At 42.5% G+C, this 16,296-nt stretch overlaps 1 long non-coding RNA gene across 3 annotated transcripts in view; it reads right to left on the reverse strand.

Moving 5' to 3' along the window:
• Positions 1-16,296, reverse strand: part of LOC147648517 (uncharacterized) — a 60,117-nt gene that overhangs the window by 41,641 nt on the left and 2,180 nt on the right. For all 3 annotated transcript variants that reach the window (XR_015280643.1, XR_015280642.1, XR_015280641.1), the window contains exon 2: positions 9,358-9,580. This is a non-coding gene — a long non-coding RNA (uncharacterized LOC147648517). The remainder of the gene's footprint in view (positions 1-9,357; positions 9,581-16,296) is intronic.

Raw genomic sequence — 16,296 nt, forward strand, 5'->3', positions numbered from 1 at the left:
CATTACTGAGAAGCCCAAGCAGTGCAGTTCAGGGTCCCTGGCAGCATCTGAGGGCTCTGCCCCACAGGTGTGGTGGCCCTGACACCATGGTCCATTACCACAGTACTCTGCACTGGTGGGAAGCTTCAGCTCAAGGCTGCAGAACAATTTTCAAGTGGTCACCTGGGAAAATCAAACTCTCTGGCTACTGCAGTTACCCCCCTCAGTCTTTGCTTCAGAGCAGAGTGGCAGGGAGCCACCAAGGACTTCTGCACTGCTCCCAAGGGGTGATGGGCTCTTGGTGGGGTGTGAAGCAAGAAGAGCCTCCAATCTGATTGTAAAGAATGCAAAGCACTTTTGGATTCTTCTGGATGAATGACAAATAAATGACAACAGTGAAGTTATTAACTGGCTGACATAACTGGCTCATTCAGACTCCCAGCTCTGCTCAGTATCTGTATGACCTCACCTCTGCTTGGGAGACAAAGTTTTTACTTATTGGTTGGCCAAATCTGAAAATTAAAAATAATAATGAAAAAAAGAAAGGGAGGAAAAAAAAAAAGAGAAGTATTTTTCTGGCAAGAGGAATGAGCAATGACAGCAGTCTGGCCAGGGCAGTTCACTGGCCAGCTTTGTCAGCTCAGGAGGTGACTTCAGCTGGAATTAGCAGAGGGAATACCGCCCAGAGATCCAGCTAAGCAAACAAGAGCGACCAGCGGGGAGGGCACCAGCCTTCCCTCCTGGGAGAGGGGACAAACAGGGCTGTGCAAGCCTTCTGCATGGAAATGGCTGACTGAACACCACATTGCCAGCTTCCACTGTGGAAAGAAGCAATTGCATATGGTCTCCCAAACAAAGCCTTGCCAATATAGGTTGGAATTCATCATGCAAGTGAAGCATGGTGTAAGAGAAAACTGGTTTCTCACCAATTTCTCTAATTTACAGCTACAGCAGCATTATTGTGTTTATATTTCATATGACAGGTTGTTATATCACAGGGCTTAGGAGATGACCAAAACAAACTGTACACAAAGAGCAAATAACTGGCTAGGCTTCACAGTGACAATCTGGAAAATAAAAGTAACTAAATGATTTGAGGAAAGGGTGTTTCCTTTAAAACCTCGACAATGAGTGCTCAGGCAACCGCCTCACGGTCAGCAAGCACCAAGCACCGCTGCAAATCCCTCATCACACATAACAGGCAAGAGGTGCTCACTGGCAGACACGCTGGAGACACAGCCCCTGCACTGCCCAGGTGCAGGATCCAGGTGCAGGGTCCCCTCCAGGCAGAGCCCTCCTGGGGGCAGCAGACAGTGTCTCTGGAGGATTGGTGATGAGGCACCTGCTGTGCCCACAAGGTCAGTCCATCTGGAAGGAGCCAAAAGCCCTTGTTATCCTGTCCAAGCCCCCCTTTTGGGCTACGCAAGGAGATTGCCTGGGGTAGCCAGAGAAGAGAGACCTTGAAAACAGCAAGAGAAAGCTTTGGGTTCTGATAAGAGGCATGCAGGCACCTCAGTCCATCCATGTCGGAAGGAATTAGGGACTCAAGCAATTTTACAAAATCTACACATACCCATTGGGTGAGGAATTCTGTCATTTCATGCTATTACTACATTATTTTATAGTCAGCAACAAAACTCAGTTTAAAAATAGGAAGCAGTTGTAGAGAGGCAAGGGGAGCAGGATGAGTTTTCCATTTGCTTACATAGGAACTTGGCAGTCTTGTCTTTGCTGACTGCAGCTCTGCACATCATTCCAGCATCCCTAACAGTCCTCTTCAACACTGGACAGCCCTGTACCACCACCCACCTCAGAGCCATCACTTGGGTGTGAGCTGCAAGGAAGGATTTCTTTCTGATATGCAATGTCATGCTCAGAAGATTGACTGGAATCCCAACAGGACAGCTGCCTTTTCCTTTCTATTACCTCATTTTGAAAGTATTGATGGCTTCATTGTTGATACTGTCTTTCCAATAAAGTTGTATCATATTCATGCATAAATTTGATTCACTTTCCCCGTGCTACAAAACTCATGACTCAACAAAGAAAAAATCCTTTTTTTGGATGGATGTTGTATCTCTTATTTACATTTTCTTGCTTACAGAGGTATTTTAATGGAGAGGTGGAATAATTTGTTACTTAGAGCTAGACCTGGTTTCAAATTTTGATTCAAATATAGTGCTCAACTTTCTCCAGATTAAAGATTTTTCCTTTTAAATCAATTTTTCTATTACTATAAACTTTAAAGTATATCACTCAACTAGATATTTGTGCATTCTCAAAGATCTGTAATGTGAACAAAGCTTGTCCATTGTTTCCTAAAAGGCCTCCTGGATTTATGCCTAGGATTAAATGCATCAGATGGCGTTGGACCATCTGTGCTGTGCTTTGTTATCACTTTATTCTGAAAAATAAATGAACAGAAGATGGCATTATGGTAGTTGCATCCGCCCATTAAGGGGCATGTGTTAAGCCAAAACCCAATATAATTCAATTATTAGCATCATTTTATAAGATCTTCTTTCTCTGAAGGAAATACATAATGTGAATTATTATTTCATTATTTTTTATGCGATTTCTCAGCTTCTATTTAGGCTTGGAAGATTCACAGCGGATCACTTAAAATCTAAAATATACTGACTGTCAGAGGCTTGACTTGATTCTGGCTTGAGAGGACAGTTATTTCTCTGGTCAGCCTCTGTACCCATTTAGAATGAGAATGAAACAACCTCTGAATACATATATAGCCCCACTATAATAAACAGAACACTGTGTTCCAGGTTATCCAGGTTATGTCTGTCATTATGTCTGGAGAAATAATTTCTATGTGATCACGCTCCAAATAATATGATTTTTTAATTCCAGAAAATATTTTCTTCATGACTAATAGCAAATGCCACCGGGCAGCATTCAGCTGTGTAAAACAGTGCAAAAGTGCAGTCAGATCTTGGCGGGGCCTGGAGGCAGACCTCAGAGCAAATCCCTCTAAGTGTGGGTGCTGAGCCCACCCCGACACGTGAGCACTTTCACCTGAGTGCAGCGCAGGGCTGTGTAAGGCATAGAGCGTGCTGTGCCTCTGAGCTGGGCCCAGCTGCACTGGGGTGTGCCTAACATCACTGCTCTGCACACTGCAGGGGCTCGGGCTGCACTGCAGCTTGCAGCTCCAGGAAATTCTGACTTCTGTTCTCCCCTTAACTGCAGCTGCATCTGTGGAATATTTCCACACAGCTTATAATTTAGGGTGCAAATTTAAACTCAAGCAACTTCTGCAGTGTATTCCTCTTCTACCACAGATAACTTTTCAAACTCCCACCAGGAATGTGCATCCCTTTATTCTGTGCACTTCTGCTTTGTTTTCTGGGTTTTCTTCTGGACACTGTCAAGAATGTTTTGCCAATAAAGCTTTACCACTTGGCAGTGAGTGTCTTTGACATGATCGGTGTCCACTGAGGGAGAAAGCTCCTTGAGAAAGGCAATAGGGGGCAGGAAGAGACTTCTTGCTTCTCTGCAACTCAGCAGCCAGCATGGCTGCCCTGTGGTCTGCCCTCCCTGGGGACAGCCCTCATGTTTGAGAAGCTGGTCTGCCTCCAGCAGTACTGACAACTGTGTTTCTCTGGTCTTGTTTGACTAGGTCTTTAACTGATTGATATTTAGTTTTGACTCATCAGCAGACTATATCTGTGATTAATTCTCCTTATGAATGGCAACACCACAAGTTTTTTTGCAAATATGGTTTCTGTTTCTGTGTTATTTCTCGTGTCAAATTATATCAAGTGATCTTCCCCTGGATGCATCCCTAACACTGCAAGATGCTCTCTTATGTTTCAGGATCAAGAAGTTCCTGTCTCTTGACTCATTATGCCCTTGAGCCATGTGACTCAAGAGAGCAACTCTGGATTACTACTTTGCCCAGAAGTGACAGTACAGAGGTGGAATTTATCTGTGCTAATAGCTCTTTGACAAATGCATCAAGTCCCGCCATGTTCTTTATTTGTGACAAAACTACAAATTACAAACTTTCCACAGATTTCTCCCTATGCTTATCCTCATTTTATATTTTGTTAAGCAAACCTCTCTGCTGCAAACATTGCTCAGGACCCTACCGAGATGCTTTTGCAGCCACAGAGAATCTCTCATGTCTTGTGTCTCCAGATGATGAAAAAAATCAACGTGTAAGTTAGTTATAACATTGATATTTAGTTAGTCATTTAACATATAGTACCTTTATTTAACTTATTTAACATAGTACCTTTCACATATTTTTGTTTCCAATTTTCATCAATAAGTCATGATGCCTACTAACAGGAGGGTAAGCAGAATTCAAAATTAAAAATTCAAGCCTTCTCATGTGTAATACATACAAATCATAGAATCACAGAACTATTAAGTTTAGAAAAGACCTCCAAGATCATTGAGTTCAACCTTTGACTGATAACCACCTTGTCAACTAGACCACAGCACTAAGCACCCTATGTCCTGTTGTTTCTTGAGCACTTCCTGGGATGGTGACTCCAGAACTTCTCCAGACAGACCATTCCAATGCCTCACCACTCTTTTAGTGAAAAAAATCTTCCTGATTCTGTCCAATTCAAACCTCCCCTGGCACAGCACTTCCTCTTATCCTGTCACTTGCCTGAGAGAAGAGGCCAAAATGGGTGGATATGATTTATATGTACATAATATAAGGATGTATTGCATATTATATACCATATAGCATATATGTGTATGTGCATGTGTTTGTGTGTATCGTTTACCTATAATTATTATAAATAAATAATGCATTATGGTGAAACTATTCCAGGTAAAAAAGAGCTTTAATTCCTGCTCTGTTCCTCAGTGAAGAAACGCAGGAGCCATGCTTTGTCTGACGTTTATATTCCCTATCTGATAGAGGCTGAGCTATGAGGCAACACAAGTGGGTTCACAGCACCCTGTACTGCTGTAAACTGAGAATTTTTCAGAGGTCAGCAACAATTACACATCACAGTATTGCAGCCTGACTGAGAGTGATTTCAAGTAACCAAGTCCCATAAAGGAAAGCTCTTTCATGTGGAAGAGGCTGAACAACTGGCTGAGCAGCTTTGAAGTTTGCTCCCAAGTGCCACTGCCCTTCCCTGAGATGAAATGAGCCATTTGGAATTTAGATGTTTGATCTGTGATAACTGCCTAGACCTCCCCGGTAGCAGATAGAGACCTTGGAAAACAGGTAACTGAAAGCAGCAAACATGAAAGTGGAGATGTGAATCATATATCTGAGCCCTTGTATGTTTTTTTCAGTGTCTCTTAATGGTGTTTCTATGTTTCCTTTATTCACTTTATTCATGCACTTGCCTTGTGACCCCTCTCCCAGAAAACACCATTTTGGCTTGCTACACTCTTTGCCACCAAGATGAACTTCAATACTTGCCCCTGGCTGGCACCACTAAAGCTCCACTACAGTCTTCTCTGTACATGCTTACACAGTTTTCTTACTTTAGAAATAGCCATGGGCTTTTTAAAGACAAATTGCACCCTATATTAGCCCCGAGTGTAATAGGAAAAATGAAGCAGCACAGTCAAGATTTTATGAGTTCCGTAAAATTGCTGATATTTTTGCCCCAAAGAGACAAACACTGTCAGCAAGTTTCCTCTGCCAGAGCTCAGAAGAGATACAAAATCATCTCAAAATCTTATCAAATTAAGGCAGCATGCACCTCTCTGAAAGGAATGGGAAGGAAAGCATTTAACACCTGTAGTGTTACAACCCAGGGACAGGAGCAAGACATGCAACCCTTCCATTTGACTGAGGTGTAATATGAAGTGTCGGTGCATAAATATTTTCAAGTGGAAGACAGTGCCAAAGCCTCAGAACGAAGCAGCAGACTGCAAGCCGCAGTAGTGTCAGCTACAGATTTGGTTAGCTTCCTCAAACTTCCAGCTCAGAGGTGTGTTTTACCCATTTCTCTCCCCCACACTGCTCAAACCCTAAAAATTCTGCTGTGACTTGCACCTTCTCATAATCTCTGGATTTCTATCAAGTGCTGCATGCTAACGAGACCCTTCTGTTGTGCTTCATGGTTCCGGCAAAATCATGCATTTTTTGGGTATGTGAACAGACCCTTCACCACTGTCCTCAGCCCTTGAGAAGAGGGCAACCCCACTGGCTGGGCTCAGCAAAGGTTATGATGGAACTGTGAGTCCTGCGGTGTTCTCTGTCATTGCACTCATGCAAGACTACAGCTGTCACATCCGAAAGTGCACTTCCATTAGCAGGAAAGTCAAAGACCTGAGGTGATCAGAATGTTACAGAGAAGTTCATCCTTCAAGCAAGCAAACCCAAGGAAGGAGCCACAAGTCCCTGGGAAACCCACTGAGCACACCAGCCCTTCTGCAGAAATCACAGACACATTCCCTCACACACACACTGGAGACCCTGACACCAGAGGCACACCAGAGGGGATAGGGGCTGAAAATGTTGCCAACTCTCATGAATCTTATAATGGTGAATGTTTATTTTAAAGTTCCTGGAGTCATAGTTTCATAGAGCTAGGAATAACATCATCCTGGGAGCTGATGCTTAGTTATTATCCACTGTTTCGCTGAATCTGTTCCAGTGGTGTGCCTTTCCTTGTGTGTTCTTCAGCTTTCCCACAGCAATTCTGCCTTTTGTCAGATTATCAAGCACTGCAACAGACTGCCCAGGGAAGTGGATGAGTCACCATCCCCGGAGGTATTTAAAAGACATGTAGATGTGGGGATATGGGACGTGATTTAGTGGTGGACTTCACAGGGCTGGGTTAAAGATTGGCCTTGATGAGCTTAAAGGTCTTTTCCAACTTAAAGAATTCTATGACTCCATGACTAAAGCACATATTGCCCAGACAGACCCACGTTTCCAGTCAATCCCTCTCATCTGCGTGTGCAATCTGTATCTCTCTCTATGTTACCTACTACAGTCTCATCAACATGATAATCGCTGCAGGAAATTGACCCTGTTGGCTGATGTTAACTGCACTGCCCTCAGTTTCTGGTTTTTCCCACATCTGCTTTCTGGTGCCTGGCCTGTGCCTGTGTATGATTATGTGGAAACCATAGTATATATTTAAGATAAAATAAATATTTGGTCCTTGTAGCTTCAAGGCAAAGGCTAAAACCTCAAAAAATTATTAAAAATCCTATTGTTTATAACTTGCTATAATCTTATGGCTTTTAAGTTGCCTTTGTGAATTTCTGGAGCCTGCTTTCATGAGCCATCAACAAAGTTCTGTGGCTGAACAGTGGGGATGGCCAGCAAATGGCTGGGGAATGGCATTGAGCCCCAGAAGGGGAATTTGGGGAAGGTTTCTGAGCAGTCCTCAGCCCTAGCCAAGGTGGCTCCCAGTCTGCCTGGTAGGGTTAAAGCTGAGGAAACAGCTAAGAACATGGTTAAATAATAGCTAAACCTCTGACAGGAGCATTAACACAGCTTGCAGGACAGGATGTGCAGCGATATGGCTGCACCACAGCAGAGTGCAGGGACCACAACAGCTCAGCCCTGCTGCTGCCCCATCCTCATCATTGTGGGTAGCACCAGCCAGCAGCCACACTCCTCTGAACCTCTCCCTACAAGCTTCTGCTGGCCAGCTTATCTTAGTTAACTGCATTAACGCTGTGTGTAAATTCCCAGATTAGTGAATAAAAAATATGACCTTTCTGCTGATTACCAGGGGGTGGGTTATGTTATGCATTAGCATAAGTGAACTGAAATTCTGTGCCACAGAAAGAGTGGCAGCTTCTTCTGCAGTGGTGACCAAATGGTGAGCAGGATCTGAGCACCAGTAACAGCTGGGATCATGCCTGAGTGTAGGACCCTTTTCAGTCTCCAGAGCCCTTATGCCTTATGGACTCACTGTACACCTGCAACAAAAGCAGAGCTAGAATGGAAAATACGTGATCCTTGCTATGTGAACATAAAGACTCCCCAGGTTAGATGCCCTCAGCTTTAGGGAGTGAAATTTGTAATACTTCATATACCGTCACCTGCATATGGAAACCCCAAAAAATAAGCAACTGTCAGGGGGAAAGTGTTTTCCCTGGGGAGGCTCCTGGCATACAGGAATGCAGCATAAGGGAGAATTCACAGGAAACTTGGTCAGAACCGGAATCTCCTGTTAAACTTAAATGTGTGTCAGTTCCTGTTTAAACAAAATGTATAGTCTCCAACTAGCCACAGTGGTTAGTTAATCTCTGTGTTTTGTTACTACTCAAAACCCTGAGCAAGCCTGGACTTTTGTGGTATCTGTGGTACAGGGACAGGACAAGGCTAAAATAATCTAAAAACAAACAGAAGATAAGATGAGAAAAGGAGGCAAAAATGAAAGGTTACAAATTTTGCAACAGGTCATTGAGCCACAGTGCAACCAAGTGTAGACATCAGTGCATCTCATATCCGGTCCAGAGTCTGTTTCCCATTAATTCAGCAGGCTCCTGAAAGACAGCATAACTACTGTATCATCTACAAAGAAGCTGGATTAAATAAATATGTGCATCTGTACAACCTATAGGATTTTTATGTTTTCCAAAAAGACAAAATTTGAGTAAACATTTAAAAAGCTTGGATACCCCAAAGTGACCATCTTTCTTTCAGGTTTTTTGACATTTCCTGAAATTCATCAGAAAGCTGTTCAGTGTCAGAAGCTGGTCAGTGAGAACAGTGGTATTGCTCTGGTAGCCAGTTTCTGGAGTCAAGCAGAATAAATAGGAAACAGATTCCTTCCACAGAGACAATTCAAGAAGGCAGTTCTTTCTTTATCTGAATTGATATTAGAGACAAACCTCCAGATTTTAAAAACTAGCTCAGACCAATCACCCCTAACATGGGTCTAATCCAAACCAAGAAATGTGAGAAATACTGATGCAAGCATTTGTACAGTGAGGACCCTATGAAACTGCATATTTATGGGAAGATCACAGCAAGAAGACATTAATTTCCCTTCTCAAATCCCATCTCTTCTTCCATTCATTATCATTTACCTTCAGTATACAATGTTTTATTTATGTTGTCTTTCTTGCTTGCTTTTCTACTACAAATCAATCAGCAGAAAACTTTTGTGTCATTGTTATTTTTCTTTTATATCAATAATCTCTGTAGGAAACCTTCCCCCTTTTATAAGCTGTAGAGTTAAAAATAAAAATTAATTGAGGTGAAATCTTTATTAAGTGAACTAATGTATGTAAAGTTTCCTAGAGACCTACAAGTGTAAAAGAGCAAGGTCTGATTGCTCTCAAGTGTAAAACTTGGAAGCTGTCTTATTCATGTAACTTTCCAGATGGTTCATGTTGCAAAATAAGTAGGGACAATTTCTTCTGTAGCCACATGCATTACTTTTAGAGAAATGCAAGCACAAAGGAAAAACGTACCAGAAGTCAGTACAGGAAAATGCTTGCCTTAAAGTCATCTTCTCTGCTTGCAGGATTTGGATGTTGCTAAATCCCCTATGCCCCCTCAAGCAAGAGGTCATGCTTTTACAGATGACACTGACCCCAATGAGCAGAAGTTCCATCAGTGGGAGACCAGAGTACGCTTGGGGTGTGTGTAAGACTGCCACACTGATGTCAGGGGAGATGAAGGACACACCTCTGCCTGAAGAGGGAAAAAGAAACCAACAGTCATCATTAGAACACTTCATAAAATAGATCTTTCCATTCTGTCAGCAGAAGCAAAGCAGATGCATTCCACACCCCTGGCTAGTTTTGCTCTCCACACTTGTCATACAGTGTCATTTTCTTGGCTCCTGACCAGCCCATTCAGGGCTTTGAAGGTGCTTAAACTCACAAGAAAAATCAACAGCTATTTGCCTAACATTGTTCTTACCCACACTGCTGTATAACGTTTCCATGAAACTAAGTTTCTTTATTACTGTTCATGACATTCCTGATTTTTTTAGTATTTAAACAACCCTTTCAATTCAAGAGACTTAGGTGGAAAAAAATAAATCTAAACCAACTTTTGCATTTTCTAGTTACAGTTGTTCTGAGCTGAATTAGTGCCCAAACTGCCCAGTACTACCTGCTTGTTTTGCAAGAAAATAGAGTGTTTCCTGAATAGAATAGGCCACTCTGAGCTTTTAGGGCTTTTGCAGTGTTCCATCTCTATAGATCTACTTTCAGCTTCTTCAGCTTGTTGCTATGGAAATCCAATCTGGTCAAGTCCATTGGGACATGAGCAGGAATTGACAGGTATTTTAATACATGTCATTAAAACAGGCTCTGCAACCACAAACCAAGTAATTTCAAGAACATTGTAATGCTTTCCACATGGGAAAGCAGACGTACAGAGAGGTGGTAGAGAAATACTCTGACCACAGAAATGCAAGTAAGAGCCTCACTGAACATCAGTCCAGTGCACTCTGCATGGGACTAAGGCACTTCTTTACACTCCATGACCCTAAAATGTCCCTGAATCGGTGACAATTCTCATACCAGAAAATGAGTTTGTATTTTCATTATGGACAAGGTTATTAATAACCAAATGGCAAAGAAGGAGCCCAGAAGGCAGGGCCGTTTGTCTCTGTGCCAGACACATGTTACAAGAACACTGAAGTGACTGATCCCCACAGGGTCCCTGTGCCCATTCAGGGCAGAGGAAGGACACTGGCTGTGGAATGAATGGCAGTATTACATCTCACTGCTGACATGTGTGGCTCAGAGGTGTCCCCAGCACAGCATCCAAGTGCTGCTGCTCTGACAACAGGCTCACCCACTCGCTGCTGAGGCGCTCACACCTTCATCTCCACACACAGGTGTTGAGTCATTCACCCCTGCCACACTGTGAGCAAGGGGCTGCTCTCTCGCTCATGGCTGGGGGACCAGGCACAGTGCATGTGCTGGGGACAGAGAGCTGCAGGTACAGCTCCACTGCCTTGAGTTGACACACTGTCTTCTATGGCCTCCTGCAAGTTAGACCCAGATGTCTCAGGAAACAGAGAAAGAGGAAACTACAGAGAGTTTCCACATGTTTCAAGTGGTTTTCCCAGCAATTAAAATGCTGTGGCATGATCATGGACAAAATCCAGTTCTCCAGGGCAAAATTTAAATCATACTTAACCATGAGGCCGTCTCTTCTCTCCTGCACCTCTTGTCCTGCCCATTGCAAGCTTTCAGAAGTGATGGTGTGTCTTATGGGATGGTGGAACCAGGCTCTTTTGGCTCTGTATCCCAACAGGCTTCTTTACTGGGTATTTCCAGCCACCAGAGCTCCTCACCTTCTTTCACATCCAGCACTGCCTAGCCTTTTTATAGAAGAGTTCTCCAAAACAATCAGGATTGTTAAGTCTGTGTCCCTTTCCCTAGACTTCCCAAAGGCCTAAAGACCTTTATTTCTGAACTTAGTAGGCTTGGCCCTAGCATGGAGTGGCAGTAAATGCACTCTTTCAAAAACCTTTCCCATGGCAGCAGCTGTAATTAGCACTATTCAACCACTATCCAATATCTTCACTGAATGAGGGAGGGACTATACCACTACCATAGCACACAGGACAGGGGCTGAATTACAGTTCTGCTGATGTTTCTTGGCCTTTGAGTGATCAACTGAAAATTCAACAACCCTCACAGATTTTTCTGGCATAACGCATGCACACACTGAGGTTTTAAGAACCATGTATAGGAATTTGAAGTCTTTCATCCATCAGAATGGATGCAGGAGCCCTGCCAATGCCCATAAGCAGTGGGATTTCTAAAGCCATCTTTGCTTTGAAATTAATCAGACTATGTACACTGCTCACCCATCATCACCCTGTAATTACTCAGTCAGAAAGGTTTAATCTGAGGTGATCTTGCCTAACCATGTTCTCCTGCTGCCTTTAAATGCTGCACTTTCTGCTTCATTCTTACTACTGCTGTCACAGCATCGCTGGGCTCTGCCAGAGATTAGGGTTTCATTGTGCAGGACACTGTTCTGCCACTGAGGAGAGAGTGTCTGCCACTAAGTACTTAAGTCTAAATCGACTGGACAGATAAAGGGGTCCAGAAAGGGTGTACTGCTGTCTCCCTTCGGTAGTAGAAGAAATGTAAGCATAGACATTACCAAAAAATCACTTTGGAGGTCTCTAACAGAAGGAGATTTGTACCCCAGCTTTTCTCAGCATTTTAACATGAGACCATCCTTTTTCTTGTTTGCTCTCAGTCTAGAAACAATGCTCTGGGGAACTTTTTTTTTTTTTTTTGCAGTGTGGTATTTCTTTCTTTCTTTTTCTTTTTTTTTTTTTTTTTTTTTTTCCCCGTTTCCAAAAATACAGTTGCTACCTGTGATTTAATACTGAGTTTTGAAAACAGGTTTGCACTGATGTCCTGTTAAAACACCTTTCTGGCATGCTTTGGATTCTTGCATGCTTGTGCTTGTCACCTTTAACATAAAACAAGCAAAGCTCTCAAACATGATGTGAAGAGCTCAGCTATAGCCTCTGCAGAGATCTCTGCAGGGATCAGGCTGACCCTGAGACAGTGCTCTGATTATTTTGATTGCCTAGAGGTCTCCATCAACCTACAGGGAACAGGCCACAGTGGTTTTGGGTTTTTTCCACTCTAAATAGCTGTTTGAACTGCAGATAACCAAAATAATTAAGTTGGAAATAACTATTAATAAATAAGCATAATTTTCACTTAGAAAAGAAAAATATTAAAGAAAAGCTCATAAAATGCTGGTTACTGCACTTATTGGAAGAGATACTAGCCCCTCTCCCCTAGCCATAGAAAACTTCTCTTTAAAAAGGCATACTATTACTCCCAAAAAAGGAAGCACATGTTTTCATTTGTGTGATTACAGCACAGCTGTGGGCTGTACTCTACTTTGTGAACCGTAAACCAGATCTGGTGCATGACTTGAAATGTCATGAGGAGATTCACATTCAATCACACAAAAAAATTTACAGTCTTTAATGATCAGTATGTAAAAGGATTATGAGATTATGTATGGATTGGCTGATCTTGGTATTTTGTCATGAGTCCAATGCTACATTATGATTTTATTTCTGAAAGTCCCTGATGTCAAATCTTTTAAACAAATAAAGGTCTCAGCTTTCATTGCAAACAAAAAGAGATTTCTCTCCTATTTCTCTTGAGGGAAACATCACCTTAACTGCTTTTAATGATGCCCACAATATAAAAAACAAACCCACCTTTGAATTTTCTTTTTAAGACAATCTACTGATACGTTGCACACCTACTCCTGGCTTTAAATTGGCTGTGGTTAACAACTTTGCAAACCATTTATGATACAAAGGCACAAAACCAATGACAAAACAGAAAAACCTAGAGAAAATGTTCAGCTTGCATCAGCTGGTGCACTGAGAAGCTGCAATTCTTGTCCAAGTGTCATGTGCTTATGGACCTGGCAATGGCATCGCATTTGAACCGTTTGACTTGAGTCAGAAACTGCTTCCCTTTCTGCCCTGACAAGGTATGGTCTTTATTGACTGAGCATCCACCCAGCCTTCCTTCCTCTTCCTGCCCAGTGAACCAGGTGCATGGGGAAGCATAAAAGATTTCTAGAGTTCACTGCAGCTAAGAAGGCTGAGGACCACTGCATTGAAGATGCTCACGGTCACTCATCGATCTGATCCATATGATATTCTGTGTCCAGGGTCATGAGACACAGCCTGGTTTTCTTCTGCCTACTGTTTACCATGGGCAGAAATAATCTCTTAGCATGCACTTGCCATCCTTAGCCTTCCACAGAGGAGCCCATTAAAACCTCTACCATGTCCTTATGGGGAAGAGCTGTCCCCTTTAACCCTTCCACTGGAGAGAGCAGGTTGCACTCAAATGAGCCATCCCAATGCTGTCAAAATCCTCATGGTTCACATTCCTCATTTACACTGATGGAGTTTGGAAAGGTTATGCTGGAGACTACTGTGCCATACATGTACATTGTCTACATGGCAGCAACTAGCAAAACACAATTGCACAGTTTAAATGTGTTATATAATTAGGGCAAGCAGGGATCTGGCCCTGCATGCTGTTATAGTGCTGTCCTGCTCATCATTTCTGAGATCTATGGCACCAGGGAACATGATACCACCAGTCTGTAGTTTTCAAACTTAAACAAAGTATTTTGTTGGATTGGTGACCAAACTAATTTTTATGACATGTCATTTCTGTAAGGACATTGCTTTATTTCGCAGAAGGGTTTCCCATAGATAATGGTTGTTAGCTGGCTGAGTTGGAATCTGGCAGGATTAAGAAAATCTAAACTGACAGCTGGTTTTGTGCAAGGAAGCATAATGTGGCTGTTGTTACAGGAGGCAATGTGGGATGCTTGTGCACAAATGCATGACAAGAGGGCTTGCTCTTAGCTGTATATGTAAGTGCAGCTTAGCAGCTAACGCAGCACATAAGGGCTAAATGCCTTGCAGAGAAAACTTCATGTGACTTTTTCATCACACAGTTCGTGGCTGTGAATATGATCATGTTTTTACTTTCACTACAGTTGTCAGAAACAGATGTTTGAACTCTGGTCAAAATAAAAAGGAGACACACTGCCAATTACCTTAAAGAGAAGCCAAGTCAGCTTGAAAGAGTGAGGATCACAGCTAAAGGAACAGATTGCCTCTCCAGACAACAGCCCACCTTGTAAGTCTGCACAACTGATACAGCAGAACTGATGTGTCCTATCAGAAACAGCACCTCAGATACTGACATTTCGTTCCCCAGCCCCAGTTTTATTTTCTCCAAGCAAACTGTCCCATAACTGCTAAGCACTGACATTTGAAAACAAACACAGTTTCAATGGGACTGCACAGCTCAGTGCTCAAAGGCAGCACTGCCACTTCTGCTGAGCTCTACAGGCACCGAGGCAGCTACTGGTGCTGAAGGTGCCTATCTGGAAACACAAAGCATTTCTCTAGGGTTTTCTCAGTCAGCAGAGATTTTACTGTATCAGTTGAACTCACAGCAGAAAAATATTAGTAATTGCTTTTTTACAGGCCTGTGTAAAATCACAGGTCATGCTTTGACATGATTTGCACAAGTTTGACACTAATGCAGCTATGTTGAATATGCCAAAGTAACATTGAATTTCCATCGGTCTCAGTGAAGCCTGGGATTTACACACTTCTCAGTACAGTGCTAATGATGTTTTGGTGACATTGATGTAATTGAGGCTTAAAAGTACTCACAGGGGACTGACACTTGCCACTGTTGGCTAAAATAAAAATGTGAAAATTTGGAAGCCATGAAAGCAGAGAGACATGATGAAGCTATCATAGTGATATATACTGAAGCCACCAGAATTGGTGTCTGGCATAAAACACAGTGAAGCAGAGCAGGGCAGTGAAAGAATCGGGTGCTCATTTGCCCATGAATGCTACAAATCTGGAGTGCACCTTGTCCCTTCTCTGGCACATAAGAAGACACAGACCTTGTCTGGCTCCGTGAACAAATCTGAAAGGCATCCAGAGCATTCAGGGAAGACTGAAGCCCAAGTGGCCTTAGGGTGTATTATGGACTTCTGCAGCTCCCAAGACCCAGAGGAGACTGCCCTGGAAATAAGGCCATTCCAGAGAGCATGGAGTGTCAGGTAGACCCTACTGGGCTTGTGCAAATGAAGGACAGAATGCTGGTGTTATGAAATACGAGATTTACCTTCCCACACAAATGAGAAGAAATTGCAGCAGGATTCCCCCAACATACCCTTGTAAACCGAAGTCAGATGTGCCCACAAAGTGGCTGACCCAGGTGGTGTAACCTCAGGACCTCCACATTTGACCATTCTGGGAAAATGGTTTGCTTACAGAATGGGAACATGGAGATAATTACCTCCCACCTCATCATGCAGCCTCAGCATAGGAGACAACTCTACTCCCTCTCAGCCATATTCTGCAACAAGATCCTTTCCCTTCACAATTCTACAATTCAATGATATATGAGATGCCTTGGCTGTGAAGTTTCAGGTTTATACTGCTGTTTGGAATAAAAATATAGCATGGATTACTTTCACATTACTCTAACATAAACTCAGGAGAAAATAAGATTGTAATAAACAAGAAAAATAAGTTTAAAAAACAAGATTCAGATCTGTTTGAAACGTATCTCTTAGTATCATGCACATCCTTCAAAGTCCAGTTTTCTTCCTTAGCAGTTCATGGATCCCTGGTTTAAAATTTACTTTACTTTACTTTACTTGTTGGAAAATAAGCTCTGGTCTTCTCCTGTGCAAAGTCTCCTTCCAAACTGCTGTGTTTTATTCATTCACTTCCACTAACTCAAGTCACAATCTGACCACAATTAATCCAGCTATTTTGCACACACAGTTTATCTTGTTTTCTTTTTACTGATTTTGATAGTAAAATGTGTGTGGATTAA

The sequence above is a fragment of the Cyanistes caeruleus genome, chromosome Z (assembly GCF_971803275.1).
Source record: "Cyanistes caeruleus chromosome Z, bCyaCae1.hap1.1, whole genome shotgun sequence".
NCBI lineage: Eukaryota > Metazoa > Chordata > Aves > Passeriformes > Paridae > Cyanistes > Cyanistes caeruleus.